Here is a 21,305-nt window from a genome sequence, read left to right on the forward strand (position 1 = left end):
AAGAAATTGATGTTCGGCCATTTTTCGCACTTTACACCCATCCTTACCCCCTCACACACATTCAAGCTGCGAATTTTCGTCTCCGTTTTTCCGGGAGAGCTGGAGCAAAGCTGGAATTTCCCGCTCGATGGTGACGCCGCAGAGACCGTCCGAGCTGCGCAGCAACCCGCGGGGACTCGCAGGGGAGCCGCGGCGGTGCCGGGACAGGCACCGGGAGGGCTCCGGGATGCTCTGGGACAGCCCGGACCGCTCTGGGACGGGTCGGGAGAGACCGTGGGGAGCAGACGCGGAGCTCCCGACGGGCAGCCCGACTTCTTAGCGGCGCCTTCGGGGCCTGCCCTGAGCCTCTCCCGGTGCTTCCCGAGGAGAAGCCCCTGGAAGCGGCGGCGGCCGCAGCCGCCCCCGCCCCCCGGTGTTCCCCCGGTGTTCCCTGGTGCCTCCCGGTGCTCCCCGGTGCCGCCTCATGGCTGCTCACCCACCCACCCTGCGCACACGGAGCCCTCAGGGCCGGGCGCTGCACGGAGCCACATCCTTTTACTTGGAACTTGGATCCCTTCACAGTCCATCTCCCCACATCCCTTCACTTTGGAAATCACTGCTTTGCTGCAGTGACTTCCAAAGCACCAAGCACCAATGTAGGGCTGGGAACATCCTCCCTTCCTGGGTTTTGGGTGGCCGTGCCGGATACACCTTGTGGCTTCCTCCTCTGCTTTTCTAACTCTTCCTTCTGCCCTAAAACATGGAGCTGCTGTCCCTGTTGGGCTCCACTGTAACCCCGCACCCCTCATTTCCACAACATCTTCCGCTCCCATCCCAGGCCTAAGACCCCAGATCCAGTAAAGCCTAGGACCTCAAATATACTATGGCCCGGGAGTCCTGACCCACCTTGGCCTGGGATGCCAGATCCACCATGGCCTGGGACCTCTGGCCCACCATGACCTGGAACTTCTGAGCCCTCTGTATCCTGGGACCCCAGACCCACTGTGCCCTGGGACGAGACACGGCTCTTCAAGGCCCAGCACAGCACCCAACCCCAACACCTTCCTCYGCAGCTCAGGGCAAGCTTGAAGTACTGGTGCATCTGTAGGTCCCTTTCTGCTCAGCTACCTGCTGAGATGGACTTGGGCACTTTTAATCTGGAGTCTRAATGACAAAGATAAATTTAGAAACTACCACAAACCTTTATATTTACTTAATTTTGGCGGGGTAAAGTATGTCATGTGTCGCGTTTGCATTTCAGCAGTGGCACTTCAGAGCTCCCAAGTGAGCTGGAAGCTGCTGGAGCCCTTTGTGCATTTGGAGAGCACAACGTGGGACAGCAGTTCCCAGGGAATAATCAGACTTCTCCAGTAGAATTATGTTGCACAGATCAATAATCGTCTATTTGAATTGGAAAAAAAATGCTCTCAGAAATGCCATCAGCTCTGAAAAAAAATGTTTTCTTGATTACTTTTGCTCAGAGATACTAAATGTAATTTACCCTTGGCCATATCCATTTCGTGGACCAAATTCATTAAGACATGTATTTCCTGCAATCCCACAGGATAGCTGTAATCGCCAGTGAAATTTTATTTAACTTGGCAAAGCAACATGGGGGAATTGCCTCATCAAGATGTAAATTAAGAGTAAATACAGAAAAAAAACCCTCTGCATACATCTGAGTTAATATTTCCTCATCTTAATAGACTAATTAATATTACTCCTCTGCCATAAATTAATTAGCGCTCTAGGGGGAATTCAGCAAAGAGTAACCAAGATGATTCATGTACTAAAGGGAGCGTATATGGAGAAACTTGATTAAATATCTGTGATGTTCATGTGAAATGCAAGCAGTGCGAGTTGCGGGGAGCATGTGTTTGTGCTGGGCCGATCTGCAACATGTAAGTGTAATAATATGAATCCTGCTGAAGTGCAGTGCATGCAACRTGCAAGTGTAATGATATGAATTCCAGTACAGTGCAGTGCATGCAAAATGCAAGTGTAATAATATGAATTCCGGTACAGTGCATGCAAAATGCAAGTGTAATAGTATGAATTCCAGTACAGTGCAGTGCATGCAATGTGCAAGTGTAATAGTATGAATCCTGGGTGCAGTGCATGCAACGTGCAAGCACAGTAGTATGAATTCCAGTGCAGTGCAGTGCATGCAACGTGCAAGTGTAATAGTATGACTCCTGGTGCAGTGCAGTGCATGCAAGTGTAAATATGAATCCTGGTGCAGTGCAGAGCATGCAAGGTGCAAGTGCCATAGTATGAATGCCAGTGCAGCGTGGCGCTCCCGCGGCAAATCATGGTGCTTTGCAGCAGCAGGAGCAGCAGGAGCAGCAGTAGGAGCAGCTCTGGCCGGCAGCCTCGAGCCGCCGTTGCTGCTGCTGCTGCTGCTGCTGCTGCGCGGCCGCTGCGGCGCTCGCACAGAAGGGATCGCGGCAGCTTCCCGTGCCAGCCTCCCGTATCGGCCCGTCTGACGTGGCCTGAAGTGCAAAGGTGTTCTTACCGCTCCTCATGCAATTCCAGACTTCTCTCACGTGTCCCAAAGGGAATAGAGACACTTCATTTGGGGGGTCRCATCCTTTCCTAGGGCTAGGTGCCTAAAGCCTTGCTAGGGAAGCGTCGGGCTTGTAGGTGCTGTGTTAGTTATGTCCTTTTTCCTTACAATGCAGTCATTCTTCCCCGATAAAGAAGCAAATGGGTGTAAGGGAAAACATCTGGAGGCAAAGACCGCGTGCTCAGGATGAGCGTTTCTTCAGTTTGATCAGTATGTATATTTTTTCCTTTTTATCAGCTGTTACACGCTGTTCTTGTTGCCTGCATGGCTTATAAGCTTATCTGGGCAAGATCATTATTTTTTAGGTGTCCGTAAACCTCCTAACTCACTATCAGCAATACTGTATATTAACTTCTAAAGATTATAGACAATTGCAGCATGTTTATAAAATGTAGTGGTCATGTCGTATCCGGGATGGTCTAAGGATATAAGCGAGACAGAAAATGTTTATAAAGCATTTATGAAAAGAGTCTTTCTAGCTGTTAAAAGAATACCAGCATAAAACTGTATTCAGAAAGTATTTAATTGCTCATCATGAAAGGGTGACTTCATTTTGGTAAATACCCCCTGCCTGTTATTTCTGTTCAAGTGAGAGGCTGCACTACATGTGGGACCACAAAAGCTGTTAACAAAACCAGCACGCCTTTGTATGGTTTTATCCTTGCTTTCTATGTATGATACATAACTATATGGTTAGTCTGAGCTGGACATCCAAATACCTATAGATTTTGATATTCCTCCCCCCACTTTTTTTTTTTTTTTGTTTTTCTTGGGCCCTATCTCAGAAATCTTCCATTGCAAATGTAAATGTACATCTACTAGAATGCACACGTGGGCAAGAATATCTTGCTTCTAAGGGCAGGGATGTTGAAGGGATGATGATGAGGAAGGGATTTTGGCTGTCATGTGTAAGTGTTAGTATCCCATTAGAGAAACAAGTTCTGGTTTTTGAATTGACAGGAGATGGGAGTATTTTAGAAATAAATCTTATAGCTTCTAAGAGCAGGTGAGAAGTATCAGTCTTTTAAAGGGGTACTTACACCTCCCAGGGTTAATCCCATGCAGCTTTTTTTTTTTCAGTTGAAAGGCAAAAATAAGTCCAACTCCTGAGAAAGAGTGGAAAAAAGTGTGCAATAGAGTAGAGTGGAAGATTATAGCAAGGATGAGAAGAGGGAGGCATGCATCTGGTACATCTGGGCATCATATATAAATGAAAATATAGCCGTGCAACTTACATGATGTTTCCAAAAATTATACTGTGAGTAGTGTGACAGTAGGAAGAACAGAGGGGATTTTGATGTGATGATGGGTAAGGGGATTTTGCACTCGGTTCTGGTGGAAACTAGTTCCAGGTGCACTAGAGTTGGTCACTCAGATACATGATCAGTCAGAAGACTTCTATGAAAGCAATTATTATGGCTCTGTAATAATACTGATAATTGATTTTTTCATTGCTGTCTTTTTTTAAATTTATTTCCAAATTCCTGGAGCCAATACAGTTTATGACATATGTATACAGTTTATGACATATGTATAACTGACTGGCCTACCTCGACATCCCAGGAAAATCAAACCTAGCTCCAAATCAAGTTTGAGTGAAGAAATGGGCCTTTGTCCCAAAGCTCAAAAGTTTCTAAGTCAAACGTGGGCCTCCTGTAAGGTAGGAAACATTTTGCATAGAAGCCATCTCATAAGAAAAAAAGTGYTCACAGAAGCACCGAAGAATTATTATTCATAGTAATATGAATATCTCTCCGGATATCTGCTTTATAGTGCAGGAAGCAGTTATACAAAAATAGTTAAAAAGATAGAACTTACTGATATCATATCCCGTGTTCGTATTGACTGGCTGCCCAAATGAGCCAAGACCAATTAGCAGGAGTGTGTTCTTTAACAACAGCAGCTCTGCATRTTTTCCTGCCTGTATTGCTGCTCTCCAAAACACATATGGGCACTTGCCATGTTACCACAAAAATCGGATAGCATGGAAGTTTTGTAGGGTTGTGCAATTCACCATTTGCACTCCATGCTTCAAAGCTGGAGCCCTAAAACTCCAAGGAAGGAAAATAAACCCATCATGTGAAAGCCTCCTGAAGTTAGTACTTGATATTTTAACTTCCCTTTGCAAGGCAGCTGCTGCATTTGCACGTGTGGGAATCTGGTGAGCCATACAGTCTTAGGCTGAGGATTTCTATTCACTGGGGATTAGCTGAGCTGTTTTCCTAAATCAGTCACCAGATCTGGATTCCAAATTAACAAAGTGGTGCTGAGCAATACTGTGTACTCTAGGTAGCAGCTTTGCATTTTTTTTTTTCAATAAAAGCATTATAAAGACAGGCAGTCCAACTGCCTTTGCTTTAGTGCAGTGACCTCTGAGAAGCAGCAAACCTAGCAAATTTATAGCAAGTGCCAAAGCTCGGAAGCATTCAGCTCCAGGGATGCAGAATGAGAAATGCTGCTGTTTGTACAGTTGTTCCAAAGTACAACAAGAACAAAAATAGAAGATACAGAATGACAGTATCCTAGAAAATAGTGTTGGAAGGGATCTCAGAGGTCATTGAGCCTCTCCCAATGACACAAAGATCTGTTTTTCCCCATCATCCCCCTTTTTTTTCCTCCTGACAGATGTTGGCCTAACCTGTTCCTAAAAGACTTCCAGGAATGGAGATTTCACAGCCTCCCTATGCAGTCTATTCCAGTGTTTAACCACCCTTCATGCTAGCAGGCCTTTTTGGCACATTTTCTGTAATCATCTCCAGACTAAACCATGCAAGTTCTTTTGTTTTTATCTTCATTGGGGTTGTATTTTCTGGATCTCTGATTGTTCCTGTCTCTCTTTGCTGAACTCTGTCCAATCCTTTTAGTATTGTGTCATGAACTAGGCAGAATTTTCCAGCTAAGACCTTACCACTGCTGAAGGAGCAGACAAGTCAGGACCCCTAAGGGCTTTCTTCCTTTTTGTATAACCCAGTGAAAGATTTGCTTTCTTTTTGTAGCAACATCAGAGTTTATTGTACTTGGGACATTCTCCCTTAGTCCCTTTTCTACCCAGCTGTTGTTTTACCAATTCCTGCGTTTCCTGTATTTGTGCAGGGTGTAAGTGCAGAACCTTATATAAGTCCCTATTGAATTGCCACCTATTTTAAAAGATTATTTCTTCAATTTGTAAAAGCAATTTGAATTTCTCTCTTATCCTCCAGTGACCTGACAGTCCCTGTTAGCTTGGGATTGTCTGCAAAGATGAATAAGCAGGTTCTCTCTTCCATCATCCGGATGGTTAATGGGAATATCGAAGAGCCCCAAACTCAGCAAAGACTCCTGAGGAATCATTCTCTATACGTCCTTCCAATAATAAATTGTTGATAAATGCTTTAGTAACTTTAGTTAGTTTGTGGTTGTCCTGTTCCTCAAAATCATATCTCTCTGTTTTGGGTAGAAGAATAATGTTTCTTGGTGTCAGAAATGGCTGAGATGTGCTATCTCCACTTGGCCTTTCTATTGCCTTGTTGCACAAAAAAATAGACTAATAACCATCTGCTGTATATTTATATATAAATTGTATTACATGTATTATATAATGCATCTATTATATATTAATATATAACTATCTTATTCAAAAATTATGTAGATATATGTTTGTGCGTGTACTTTAAGGCTTTACAGACCAATGAAGGAGTATATAGCTATTTTAAGACTCAGAGTTGCAGTTACAACTCTGCAGAGTTGCAGAAGCATCTGTGGCTTCAAGTGGAAGCACCAACCTGACTGGGGCTTTGGAGACACATTGGAGAAGTGGGGCTCCCAAGCTGGAAAGTGCATCTGGAAAGATCGCAGTGGGGCTGCTGGAGCCACGTTGTGTCAGACACTACCCTGGAGTCTTTTCCATCCATCTTCTGGACAGATATGCACAGTGCTTTAAAACACTAGTGTCTGAGTCAAGTGGTACTAAGCTATTATTTCTAGTAAAATAAAATAATAGATATTATTTTGAGCAGTCTCCCCCACGCCCCCAGCCCAATTTTCAGCAAAATAAAAAGAAAATGTTTGGATCTTTGGAGCACACCAAAAGAAACAACGAAAATAAAAAAAACSCAAAACATTAAACATGACTTTCATTCATATATGTAATGAAAACTCAATAAAAATATTCTGCGTGGGGACAAGAGAAATACCACATGAATCGAGAGATGTCAGCCATACAGTCGTTAACTTGATCATCCCTGGCCAGGCATGCCAGGATGAAACAAATATCAGGCTAATGGAAAACTTGATACACGTTCACATCATTTATCTTCAGAGGTGCCCAGGGTGCACTTTGTGTCACATCACGCTCTGTCATAGCCAGAGAAGTCGGTGCTTCGAGGACATGATTCATCTAACTATTTTGGAGAGGAACGGCACCCAGAAATGCCCATTTGTAAAGAGCCTCCTCTGACAGGTCAGGTTTGGACATGTATTTTAGATGTCTAAAGCTAAATAAATTTTACTTTTGATGTCAGGTGTGTTGCAAAGCAYTTTCAGTCTTTATTAATTGTTATGGAAAGAGAGGCAAAAGGAAAGCTCCACATTTGGAATGCTGTGCTTTGATTTTAGGRAAGATTGATGCAAGGCACTATTTAAAGGTCTACTTTCATAACTCCATGTACGATACGAGCTTCTCTTCTGCTGCATCTATCACTTCCCTTGTAACTGCCATCATTCCTCTTGTCGCCTGGGTAAGAACTKCAGGTTTTAGTAGAGCTTCTGCTCTGAAAAAAAGATCTTAGGAGGAGAGAGGGCATTATGGCTTGCCCTAAGAAATTCCCAGTAAGAAACTGGGTAAGCGTTGGCACCAAATGCTTGTCTCTGTGGAAGAGGGAAGTTAATCCATTTATAATGTCGGTTGACTAAACAGTATTAAACACCTGGACCCATACTCAAAGCCTAAATCCAATATCCTTTACTCCACTTAATCCAGATTAATTTTTATTGAAGCACCTTGTGTAGACAAATCCTGAGCGTCTCTTAGATGTGGTGGCCGCGCGAGGGAGCAGAGCTGATGGGGCTACATCTCCGGGCCCAGATAGCGAGCGTCGCTGATGCGGCCTAGGAGATGGTGCCCAGGAGCTGCTGGCTCCTGCATTACGGTTTGAGGGGTCAAAAGCCAAAAATGGCATGAGAATTGTGTTGTGATGTGACAGGTCTGATGACCTTGTTAACCCATAAGGTCACAAGTATTGTTAAGTCCTGGTGACGTGTGYGGCTACTCCTTCAGGCTTGGCAGCAAAGGCCCAGTGGGATAAACAACAACTTTGAGGAGGATTTTTCCAAGACACATCTAAGAGCAGTTTTACGTGTACATTTCTAGTGATGTGCAAAGCACAGGAGATGCCATTTGGACTAGACCTTTGTTCTCACAGAGCTCTATGATACAGTTTAAAGGCTCTGTCCTGAAGCTAGGGTGGATTTTATTTTCTAAATGTGGGGAAAAAGTTCTTATAAACTAGATAGCAGAAGTGCTAACATGATAATTATCTGCAGAAAGTAAGGAACAGGCGAGTGAATCCCACACAAATCTAAAAGAACACTTGTTTTTAAGTGTTAATTGCCATATCTCTTGAGCATTGCTTTGATAGAAGGATCCCTAGCACTGCCACTGGACCTCATAGAAGTGGTAGGTGTATGCTTGGGCAGCTGGAACAAATTGCAAGCACTCTTTCTCCTTTGGAAGTTATTTTTTGCTATCTTTATGTCAGAGATCATACAGGCAAATAAAAAGATACAGTGTAGTGCAAGAAACTGTGCACACAGTTTTGTGATACTATTTGCTATGTAATATGTATGTATTTATTATGCTAGGTATTTTCTACAGCTATAACTGCAAGCTTGATTCTTTTTATTTTATTTTTTATGCGTTAAAGGTCTGAAGTTGCTCAGTCTGTATGCCCAGGTTCAACCGTAATGTAGACTTGCAGTTATGTTTTTTTTTTTTTTTTCATTTGCAGGTGGTTTTTACTTTTATAATGTATCCCTTAAAACCAGTTTTTGCTTGTCTTAGGAAGAGCTAAAATATTACTAGCTGGTGTTATTTGTAGGAATGAATTAAGGCAAGGTGTTCTGACTCTGGCTATACCACGCGCTTGTATGCAAAGCCAAGTCACATTTTAGCTTCCACAGTTCTAAAATGGGTGTTATCACAGAATTACAGAAATGTCTCAGACCTGAGATTTTCTACTACTTTGCTCTGACCAAGGAAGGATTATACATACCCATATTTCCCCCCAATAGATATTTCACTAACCTRCTTTCCAAGATCTCAAAGAATGGAGATTCAAAACTGATACTCCAGTGCTTTTTTTTCTTTTTTTTTTTTTGCTGCAAGTTAAGCCAAATTGCTACTTCTCTTGTCTTTTGATTTGAAATGACTTAAGATGATCTTATTTTTTCTCAAGCGATTCTTACAACTTTACTTTTATGCAAGTTGCATAAAAAAAAAAAAAAAAAGATGTGCACATCTTCCCTGTGTGTGTGGAGTGTGCCGAGCCCAAACTGGCTGCAACGTGTGCCAAACAGGATGGAAAGATTCCTTTGCATGTCTTATAGGCTATACTTCCAGTCAGACATCCTAGTGTTATGATTGCTTTTTTTCATAGCAACATGACACTCTTAATAGCTTATGGTCAGCTGTAATCCTAGGGTATTTTTTTCAGAACTGCTACTTAGCCTATCATCCCTCATCGTTTATCTGTCGCTAAAGCATAGAGCTTTATTCTTGTCTCAGGCACTAGAGTTGCCTCCTGATTTTATTTTATTTTATTTTATTTTATTTTATTTTATTTTATTTTATTTTATTTTATTTTATTTTATTTTATTTTATTTTATTTTATTTTATTTTATTTTATTTTATTTTTATTTTTTTTCAGACTGTTTCTCCATTTTGTTAAGATCATTTAGTTCATTACTAAAGTGGCCTGGAAAATTATTCTATCTCCCAATGAAAGTTGTGAAGCCTGTGATAGTTTTAAGTGTTTATCTTTGGGGTAAATTCAGATGTCCACATGCAAGGTTGATTGAGACCAAGTAGAGCTAGTCAATACAGAGCTAAGACAATCTCAGTCTGAAATAGATAACTGCATACGGCCAGCTAAACAGATCATTCATTATACCCTTCATCATTATTTAAAGTCAATTCAATGTAATTATTTCAAGTAGGTACCTAGGCCTATTGTCTTGGAAGACAATATGAAATAGCATAAGGAAAGCTCCCTCAGAAAGATATAGCAGTTTTAGAGCTTGTGAGGTAGGACTGCAAATAGGATCCTCAGTTTTACCTTCCTTTCTCATCTTTTTGGTCACACAGAACAGCTCTGCCTCTCATCTCCTCATTTTTCCTCATGGAAATATCATTACAAGACAAGATAAAAAGTTGATTATTTTTTCTTTGAGTCTGTTAACACACAGAGTGTATGCTTTCTTTGTGCAGGACTCCGTCCAAGAGGGAAAAGCAGCCCCAAATTGCACAGAGATCCTGATGGTTCCTTGGCAAAGAACTAGACCAGCCCTGGTGTTTACTTGGATTTATTAGTTAGGGATAGTTTGTTACTGCTGTATTTCATAGCTGCGATATTTTTTGTTATAGTAAGGGTTTCTCTGAGTTTGTTGGCAAATTAATATGCAATTTCTTCTACTGGTCAGTGTCTTGAAAGATTGAAATTCCCATGCTTTAGGYTGTAGATTAAGGAAGGATGACATGATGAACGTAAGCAATGTTTTACTCTTGAGAAAAAGGCCGTTCCAGATGTGCCGTGTGTCAAAATTGTTCCTCTTTGTAATTTGGAAGACTGTGAGGGTAATATCATTTTGCAGATGATTCTGTGTCATAAAGCATCAGCATTTTCCTCTTCCAGAAAACAGAGAGTTAGGGTGGGATTCAGCTGATCTAAATGCAGATGTTTGAAGTGCGAATATTTGCATCTAACTAAGCCTGTCACCTTAGACAACTTCTGCAGTCAATGAAGAGGTGTAGATAATGCTAGGGGGCTGTTCATTTGACYTATTTTTCACATTGGCTTTATGATAAGAAGAATCACATGTTAAAAGTACATCTGTCTTTACAGGGACTAAGTGAGTTCCACCTCTAGTGTCCCATCAATGAAGAGGTGATGCTGCTGGGGCAAAAAGAGGCCACCCACTATCAWAAGCTGCACCCAAGGCTTCTGTATCCAGAATACTTGTATTGAAGCAGCACTCAGCTCTGGTTGAAGCCCCCAGATGAGGGGAGGAGAGTTCTTAGCTTTTCAGTTCCCTGATCAAACAAATAAAGGCCTCAAATAAATGAGAAAAAACAGAGTCAGTACCTTGAAGCTGTCAGTGCAGTAGGCAGGAGTGGTTTAACTTTCAGAAAGAAAAGCATCCCTAATTTTGGTCCTGGTGTTGAAGTTCTCAGATGATACCTCTGGACAAGATTTACTCCAGCAGTGCAGAAAATCATATTCTAGGGAGCCTAGAAGTAAGTCTTTTCCTTAGCTTTCCATTTGCCTAGATCAAGTATTTTTCATCATGTGTTGCAGTGAAGAACTGCTATCCAGGCAATCCTTATGATCTCTTTGTTGTCAGGAAAAATAAAAGATCTATCGAAGCCAGTTCCATGGAAATTTCATTCCGACAGTAATGAGCACTGATTCTTGGTTATTTTCTCATTATGTGGTTCCTGGGCTTCTAAGGGCTTGACATACATTCTCTACCAATAATAATAAAAATTCCTCTTCATGAGATTTAAGTATGTTACTTTTATCTTTTATGGAGCCATGTTGGAGCTGCTGTCAGCATGTTCACTAAATCATCTATCAATGAAATCCACATTTTAGTAGCCATTACCTCAGCTCAAGGATAAATAAAGCCCTAGCTTTTATGTCTAATCCCCCATATTATATTCAGGTGGATAGGGTAACACTGAGGCCACATCTTCAATTTATTCTAAAGGTGGTTTCAGATTTCTTAGTAATCAATATATCCACCTACCAATATTTTATCCCTGGAACAAGTTCATTGGTAGGAGGACTGAGATGTTGATCCTTCTTGAATGCTAGGAGACTGTTAATGTATTACCTAGGCTAGGCAAAGCTCTTCAGTAAATCTATGACTCTCTTTGGTCTCAGACAGCCTTTACTGTGTATGAACAAAACCCAAAAGACACAGTACCATCTTCAAGCTCTTCAGCAGATTGCATTAGAGCCCTATTTGTTGTTATCAGGTGATGATGGAGCCTCCAAGCCATACCAAGGCATACAGCACAAGCTCTTTCCACAGCCTGCCCCGACACAAATACAGTATCTAAGAAGCCACATGTGCATCCATCCTCACACAACAGCACTTGGTGGTGGTACAACAAGGCTTGACACAGCAGAAAGACACTGTTTCTTCAGTCTTTATTCCAGTGAATAACTAGCATTTACTGATACTGGACTGAAGCCCTAATTAAGCACCAGTAAAGAGTTTCACAGGKGCAAGAACTTGAAGAAAGAAGAGTGGTTACCTTCCTTGCTGTAATTCTTTGTTGTCTTCATTGTCTGTAGCTGCCACAACTGGCCCCTCCATCCTACAGGCGCAGATCTTGTCATCTGAGCTGAGAGTGGCAGAAGAACAAGGTGGTGATGGATTTACACTCTTATGAGAGGAAAAGCAGCGGTGAGCAGGATATTTACACATACCTACACCAATATACACATATCTACGCAAATCTTTTGAAACTATTTCAATTCTTATGTAGAAGATATATATACMTTTATAGTAGACTTCATCTTTCTAGAACATCCTGAAGAATTACAGCCATTATGTGATTCATAACTCTCTTTAGTGGTCTTTGTAAAACACTTCACACGAAAATCACTGTTGTATTTTTGCCAGGTGTTCTCATTTTTATTATTAGCAACCAAGAACATATGGTTGCCACTATTGTTACTAAAGGTCCTGATTTTTTTTTTCCTAGGAATTAGACCTCATTAGAAATTAGAAGCAGGATTTGTTTTGTGTGCTGCTGAATTTTCATTATTAAACACATACATCTATAACAAGGTTATGTGCCAATCCATATGAGTCCTTCAAGAGTTGTTTTAAACCTGTATCAATGAACGGTTTATTCTGTAGCCTTTCAAATGTATATATGTGTGGATAAATATTATATATACAGTATCTATGTAGTGATAGAGCAAGTAGTTTAATACATTTTATGGGCCCAGCTTGAAGTTCTGCATACATGAACTTGTTTGTAGTCAAGAAGGTTTGCATATTTTTGAACTCTAAATTGGCCTAATAAAAGATATCAGACTACAGTGCTTGCTTTGTCAGGTCTGTTTTGCTGGTTCAAAATGACTTGCAAGATTAATTTCCAATTTTTAACATAAAAATCAAGAAAAAGAAGTGTTTACTTACTGCAAGGAGTTGATTCCGTGTTAATGACCCTGAAGAAGGCTTGTACACAAAGTACAGATTGTTGCCAATTTGATGTATATTCATGCTACAGGATATGAAAATGTGAAGTTATACCATCTTGAGGATTTTGTTTTCATAAGTAGGATTGGGTGAAAAAAAAACCCTTTAAGTAATCATACTGTGTGTTTGATGGTGGAAATTAGTATGAATGTTTCTGGCAGTGGAAGGATGTGATGTGGTTATGCATTTCTGTTTTCACTGCCTGCTCGGTATTGGCCTTTTACAAATACAGATCACCATGTCGATGGAAAGAATTTGCAGCCTTGCCCCCCTTGTCTCACTTGGTGTTACAGCACCTTTTCTGTACTTTATGTTACATATCCTCCCAACTGTGTTTTCCTGACACAAAAAGGAAATGTATGTGGACTGACACCCTGAAAAYGTATGAGCTTTACTATTTAATTGTGTGAAATGAGTACTATTTCCCATTTAGTTTGATTTCCTGTGGGGTGAAAGCCTTGCTCCTCCGAAATCGGTAGCAAACTTCCTGCTGAGTATGACAGGATCAAGAATTCCTTGGGAACTGCTTGCCAGCTAGTCATGTTGCACACTGAAAACTCAGAAAAAAAGGGGAAAGCTTAATAAAAAGTATAGTAAATAAAATACATTAAAAAAGATACAGAAGTGTCAACAGTTTAATTGCATATAATGGCTGAGTGCAAAAGTACACTGTGTTTAATATGATTAGTTTAGGGGCCCCGTGGCCCAGATAGTTGGAACTGCAGGATCTGTTCGTGCCCTGTGAGCTGTTTTACTACATCCCTTTCTTACCTCATCTTGTGGGCAAGGAGCTGCTTGCTCTGACTTCATGGAAGGGCAGCTGTATTTGTGGAGAGCTCTCGTCCTCTGGCACTCCCTCCGCTCCACATTAATAGGGTCAAAATGCACCAGCACTTTCTCTGGAAGCCAACTTGAAAAGTTGCCTTTAATCCTGATGCAACGCATAGCCCGAATTTTTTCTTTTCCTGCAGTTCAGTTCCAGAGGAAAACATACTTGACTGGTGCTCCCACTGGCCAGCTGCAGTTTATAACAATAATTGACGGGAAGAGATTGCAGCAGCCTTTTCAGAAGTAGGGAGGAGAGAAACGCAATCCAGCAGCTTCAGTTTTGTGGTTCTGTTCATTTCTAAGGATTCCTGAGTGCTTAACAAGCAATCTCCCAGGCAGGACGGGCAGCTCTGCCCATGAAGGTCTCCTAACGCTCTGGTTGTGAGAGGCTGTTGTCAGTTGTTCTGTTGGCTGTTGTCAAAATTACTCATATTGAGCATCGAGCTCTTTTCTTTTTTTCATTGAGATTGAAATGATTGAACTATTTGTAAGAAGAAGGCTAGAAAAAAAAAAAAAGGTTTTCTGCTTGTGTTAAAAAAAATTGGATGCCTATGTTTTAAGGGTTTTGGAGCAAAGACAGGCCTTTCCTTGCCTTTGGATCAGGTATGTGCCTTTTGCCATCCCTACAAAGCCCTTCAAGTTTGGTCAAGTGTTTTCAAGACATGGAAAAAACACGATTACCAAATATTCCATGGAGGTTTACTAAAGCTCAACAGCAAAAATTTCCAGAGATTTCATCTTCTCCACCTYGCAGAGTTCTGTCCCATGATCAGACTTTCCATCCACTGTCCTCACAGAATGGCTGAGCAGTCACTAGCTGGGTGCTCCAGAGGCCAAACCCAAGGCAACCYCTGTAATATTGTCCCTGGCTGCTGCTCTAAGCTGCAGGGAGGCAACGTGGTAAAAGGCAGAGCAAAGAGCCTGTCTCCCGACTTGCAGTAAAACTTGGGACTCCTAAATCTTATTATTCATGTGCTCTCCGTGAGCCTCTCTTTGCTGCTAGTTTGGATGTGCGTCAGGGGCCAACAACCTCAAGGCCCTGAACAACCTGACCTAATGTTGAAAGTAACCCTGCTGAAATGGAGGTTGGACCACACAACTTCCTGAGGTCTTTCCCAACCTAAATTATTCCATGATTCTATGATTCTCTGCCATGGGTCCCTTTTAGTCCCCTTGGGTCTGAAGGTACCACCCTAGCTGATGGGTCTCTGTGCATATTAGGCTGATGTCACGTTTTGGAAATATTAGCTACCAGGACATGTGTCCTAAAATTAAGACTGATAGAATGATCTATGAGCTCCTGTGTGTTTCCAGCATATGTGTTTGCATTATAGTACCAGCTCTAGTTTTGTGATTGCACTGTTCTTTTCTCATATGACTTCAACCCGATTCTACATAGCATGGATCAGCACTGGGCAGARCTGGTGGATGTGGCTGCAGAACTCCTGCTTGTTCATTGAGAAGGTGCGAGGTGTTTACTGAATGAAGCAGGACATGGTAGAAAGAGAAAACAAGGTTTTCTGGTTAAGGCACTTGAATCTGCTCAGGAGAGCTGGCCCAGGTCCCCAAGTGTTCTTGTACGGACAAATCACGTAACAAACATTTCCCAGGTGGTTACTAATCACGGAAAGAGCCTTTCTGCTCATGCTAGGAATGAGGTGATTGTGCAAGTGTCACCAATAGCTACTCTTTGTCTAGCAACATCGTGTATAACATTGCATTTGACACAGCCTTCTTCAAGAGATGCACCACACAGCCTTCTTCAAGAGATGCACCTCTGTGAGCGTATCTGTTAATGCTCACCTTTTTATATTTACACATTTTACTTGTAAGTGTTTATAAGTGGCTATATGGCAACGAGTTATGCAGGCTATCTTGAAAATCACTGGAAATCGTGGAAATGTGCAGGCAGCATATGAGATTGTTTTTCAAACCTCAGCAGGGTTAATTAAATCCTGCAGTTCATTCATTTGCACTGAAGTCAATTGGAATTTTACATGTGGAAAGTCTGCAAGATCAAAAATTATGCCCAATGGGCACATAGTTCTACACAAGAAAATGTCAGCTCCAGAGGGTAGTATTTCTGACTTCTCATCAGCTAGGCGCTCTCCTTCTTTCGCTCTCTGTTCCTCTCTTGCTCAATTAGCTTTACTCATATTTTTATGTGGTGGTTTTGAAAGGGTTCCTGAAAAAAAAAAAAAAAAAAAAACCTTGCTGCATATACTGTACATGTTTTCATTTACAGATCAATGAAATGGATGGACAGATAAATAAATAGATAGGGTTTTTCTGAGGTCATGAAATATGTTGCGTAATATAAAACTGTCTTTTAAGTCTGTTTTATCAAGTATGTCATGATATTTTTGGAATTATATTCTGGAAGATATTTTCAGCACTTATTATTGCTGTTCTTGATCTATGCACCCTTGTTTGACAGTCTCTTAATCTGCCTGATATAAACTGAATGAATAGCAGCATTAAAAATATGGCTTCAGGGACTCCTTAGGAGGTTTCTTTGTAAGTGTACATTTACTAGTTCATCTGTAAATTTATTTTATGAGGTGTTTAAACCTCAAGAAAACTGAAAAGCATAATACTAATGCCTGGTTTACATCTACTGAAATCAATGGGAACTTTGCAACTGACTTTAATGGTAGCCCATGTCCTCTAATTATGAAAGTGGCAAGGATGATATACACAAAACCACAAGGAGACTTTTTTTATTTCATCAAATACTATTCTGTTTGCAGCTGTAAGCAAAGTACAATGTSGCTTGTTCTCGATTAAACAATTCAGTGTTTGGGCCTAACCCTGAATCATGTTGCTGCTTTACTTTGGGTTGAGTTGTTTTGCTTCTGGAAAGACCATGTGCCACTCTATGTGGCCCACAAAAGTGACAAGGTGGAAATTCCAGCCAGTTTCTTTAGAGGCTTTTGAAAACTATGCATTTGTTTTTGATCTTTCATCTCTCCTATGGTATGAGTCATGGAAGAAGTTGATGAAACAGTTTTATTCCTAATTCTCGTATATTCTTCATGTGATCAGTTTTGACAGTGTTCCTGGAAATACACATAATGCAGTGTATATGTGCATGTTTTCCCTTAGGGTTCASAGAAAGTTTCCATCATGCATCATCCGTCTGTAAAATGCTCATCTTTTTCGCATTGTATTAGTGAAAGTGAGTGAGAATACAACAAATGAAAAATGAATTAAGTTTTGTTACAGTTGTTTTCCTGCTAGTGTAACAAGCACAACAGTCAGAAGAGACTAGTTTTGGTAAAGCATTTGTAGTAGTAAACAATGCTAGACAAAAATCCCACAAACTTCTTGTTGAGTCTGCTTTGGAGGTGATACTCATTTGCTGGCTGAAATGCTGGCCTTGCTTCACATTTTTCAGTGCTTGCGAAATATTTGAATGTTTTCTTGGTGACTAGAGATGGTACAAAGAAGCGCCCAGGAATTATTTTGTTTTTGATGAAGCAGTGTTCATCTGGAAAATGCCACTTCCACAGGTGAGCTCTTCCCTGGGAATGTGTCTGTCTCATTGAAGCTCCKCTCATTCAGACACAACCCAGGCGGAGAGGATGTCCAGATTCCTGCCATCCTTCTGCTCTGCAGCTGGAGGTTCATGCCTTTTGGTTCTCTTCAGAGATAGAAACCGGAGCTCTTAGGTGTCCTGATTTTGGRGCAGCTGCCTTTTTGAGCTGACTGTTCTGGCAGTCAGGAGTCCTGCAGCTTGGGTTTGTGCAGACTAGTGAGGCAAGCTGGAATTTTTACATGCTGGTTTCCTCAAAAGAATAAAAGAAAGTTTTTCATACATTCTCCCTCAGAAAGAAGTAGAGTTTTGCTATTTATTCTTGGCCTAGGACAAGATTTGTCTGTATTAAAATTATTTTTCMAAAAACTAGTTAAAAGAGAATTTGTAGAGGTCATTTCAGATGGCTGCTGCAGACCTCAGTCCATTTTTGTCCTATAGGCATCAACATAGATCTCTGCAAAATAAATAAATAAATGCATAAATAAGACTAGGAATTATATATAAATAAGAGACTTAAGATTCCTAGATACAGGTTGGAGGAAGATACAGCAGTAGTGCCCTTCTCCTCAAAGACCCTACRCATGCTAGATGAACAATCTGTTAACCAAATGGCTCCACAACTGCCAACTCCTATTTTTAACTTTTAACTTTTTTTGATGAGCACTCTGGTTGTTGTAGAAGAATAAAGATAAAAAATAAACAATTAAAAAAAGCCTTTGAAACATGTACTGTGGATCTAGTGTATTTACATTAAGTAGAAAAAAATCAAGTGCAACTGTAATTGAGGTTCCTGATTTTGAAAAGCAAAATTTTAATCAACAATGTGGATTAGTTATTGAAATCATCTAGAGTGAGGAGCCAACAGGTTGAAAAATGGAGAAGCCTAGATTTTTTTTTTCTTTTTAAGCTGTCATACAGAAAAGCTAACTAGAAATTGAATTCCACAAAAAGAAAAAATAGTAGAAAAGGATGCTAGGTCATAGAATTGTAGAATTGTTATGGTCAGAAAACGCCTTCAAGATCAGCAAGTTCAACTGTAAACTCTTCAATACAAGGCCTGTTAAACCATGCCCCTAAGCACCTCATCTACATGTTTCTTGAACACTCCCAGGGATGGTGACTCCACCACTTCCCTGGGCAGCCTGTTTCAATGCTTGACTACTCTTTCCTGTAGAAATTCTGCCTGATGTCTAACCTGARCCTCCCCTGGTGAATGCAACTTGAGGCGAWTTCCTGTTGCTCTGTCTGTAGTTATTCTGTAGGAGAGATTGACCCCAGCCTCATTACAACCTCCTTTCAGGTAGTGACGTCTGTGCTCCACCAGCTATCAACAAACAGATCCACACTGCTCTCCAGCCACTCTGCCCCAAGTCTGTAGTGCTGCATGAGTTGTTGTGACCAAAGTGCAGGACATGGCATTTGGCTTTATCGATCATCATACAGTTGATCTCCACCCACTGATCCAACCTGCCAGATCCCTCTGCAGAGCCTTCCTGTCCTCAAGCAGATCTACTCTTCCTCCTTGGTGTCATTTGCAAAGTTGCTGAGGGTGTCCTCAATCCCCTCATCCAGATCATTGATGCAGATACTAAAGAGGACCAGCCCCAACACTGACCCTTGGGGAGCACCGCTCATGGCTGGTTGCCAGCTGGATTTAACTCCATTCACCACCTCTCTATGGGCCTGGCCTTACAGCCAGTTTTTCACACAGAGAACAACACAGCTGTCTAAGCCATGAGCTGCCAGCTTCACCAGGAGAAGGCAATGGGAGACTGTGTCAAAGACCTTACTGAAGTCTAAGTAGACCACGTCCACAGCCTTTTCCTCATCCCCTAGGTGGGTCATCTGATCGTAGAAGGAGATCAGGTTGGTCAGGCAAGACACACTTTGCACGGCCACCTGTTGGCTGGGCCTGAGCCCCTGGTTGTCACACACATGCTGTGTGATTGCCCTCAATGTGACCTGCTCCATAGCTTTCCCTGATACCGAGGTCCATCTGACAGGCCAGACTTTCCTCAAGAAGCCTTTGGTCTTCAGGACTGCATCCCAAGGGACTTTCCCAGCCAATGTCCTAAACAGTCCAAAGTCTGCCCTCTGGAAGTCCAACATAGCAGTTTTGCTGATGCCYCTCCTGACTTCACTGAGAATTGAAAACTATTATTTCATGCTTACTATGCCCCAGAAGGCCTCTGACCACCACATCTTCCACCTGTCAAGATAGTACATCTGATTTCATGGGAAACCATCACAGAAGAGATATCTGGAGGAAGTACAAGAAGAGAGGAAAAAGATGAACTAGCAAAGAAGGTTGTATTGCAGAGGGCAAAGTGTGTAGGAGCCTGAAAAGGAAAAGGAAGGATAAAGAAGGAGCTTGAAAGAAATAGCAAAAACTTGGAGTTGAAAGAAATAACAAGAAGTTCTTCAGATGTCCATAAGAAAAAGGAGAAAAGCTCCTGTACAGTGAAGACAGGATCAAGATGAAAGATAATCTGTATTGGATATCTAGGCTAAACTGATAGAAGTCTATCAAAAGTCTATCAGCAGAGTAAAGTCATGGTGCTTACTGGAGGTATGGAAAGGGAAATACAAGCAGTGTGGACTCAAACCTCCAACAGTTAAAAGGGAGTGGTATAACTTGCTTCAGAATTCAGACAGCAGGTATGACAAAGTGCATCCTTGAATGCCTCATATGGAGTAGCTAATGTATGACTAAAACAATTTCTCTGGGTAACAAAGTAAGAAGATTATGTGGACAAGAATATGCCTATTCCTCTGACCTCAAGGATATGGTACAAATCAGCAGATTCTGAACTAAAAATGTGCATATGGAGTAAATATAAAATTATATTCAAATCAACATTTTTGAAAAAAAAGAAGAACTCGATCATGCTAGGCAAATCTGATACTTGAGTTTACTGAAAAAAGGGATATTGTAAAATCTAATCTCTCTGGGTATCAGTGAAGAATTTGCTATGGTATAGAAGAGAATTTCATAGTAGTTTAATTGGGGAAATGGGTATAACACAAGAACACATTGGGTTAAAGAGCAGGTACTAGTGTGTTATACTGAAAGGGAAAAGAACTATGAGGAGGAGGCTACTAGTAAAATTCCACTAGACTTGGATCTGATCTTATTAAATATTTTCATTAATGACCTTGACAGAAGATGTTGGAGGGTCCCAAAGAGACTTGTCAGTGAAATATAGCTGGATGATATAACCAATAATAATAAGAAAAACCTCTGAGTATCTTGCAGAAAAAAAAAAAGAGTAATCTTGTAGACTTAAGTCATTAATATAAAAGCAGAATTAAGATAAAATGTAGTAACAAGAGAGATGTGCACACTTCCATGATTAGCCTCAATCTACAGACTAGGAGATCTTTGTTTGGAAGTTCCTGAGGAGCAGAAATGAGCCACCAAAACTCACTTGTTCTCCTAGGAAGAGTTACTTTCAGTAGAAACTAGGACCTGTTAAAAGAATTGGAGAACACTTGTTTGAAGTATTGTGTGCAGTCCTGGCTACCTGTCTTCAGGAAAGATGAATTCAGAGTGAAAAAGTACAGAAAAGAGTTACTTAGATGGCTGGGAGAATGGAGAGACTATTATGAAAGGATGCAAAGATTCTTGACTAATGAGGAGGAGAGCTGAGAAATGGTGTGTTCTTGTAAACAGAGCAAGCAACAAGGATGGCAGGTGAAAAAATTAATCATGAGTAAGGTTAGGTTAGAAATCAGATACATTTTCAGCAGAAAAGCAATACAAAGCTCATGGATTTATGTAAAAGCTGCCAGTGACAGGAAAGACTGGATTTACTGGCCACAAATCCTGCCAGGTCTATGTTCCTATAATCTTTATCCTTTATTTGTCGTGTGTGTGTGTGTGTGTGTGTGTGTGTGTATATTTTCCCCTGGAAAGAAGGGAGA

This window comes from Nothoprocta perdicaria, unplaced genomic scaffold (assembly GCF_003342845.1).
Source record: "Nothoprocta perdicaria isolate Ctin4 unplaced genomic scaffold, notPer1 scaffold_98, whole genome shotgun sequence".
NCBI classification, from domain to species: domain Eukaryota; kingdom Metazoa; phylum Chordata; class Aves; order Tinamiformes; family Tinamidae; genus Nothoprocta; species Nothoprocta perdicaria.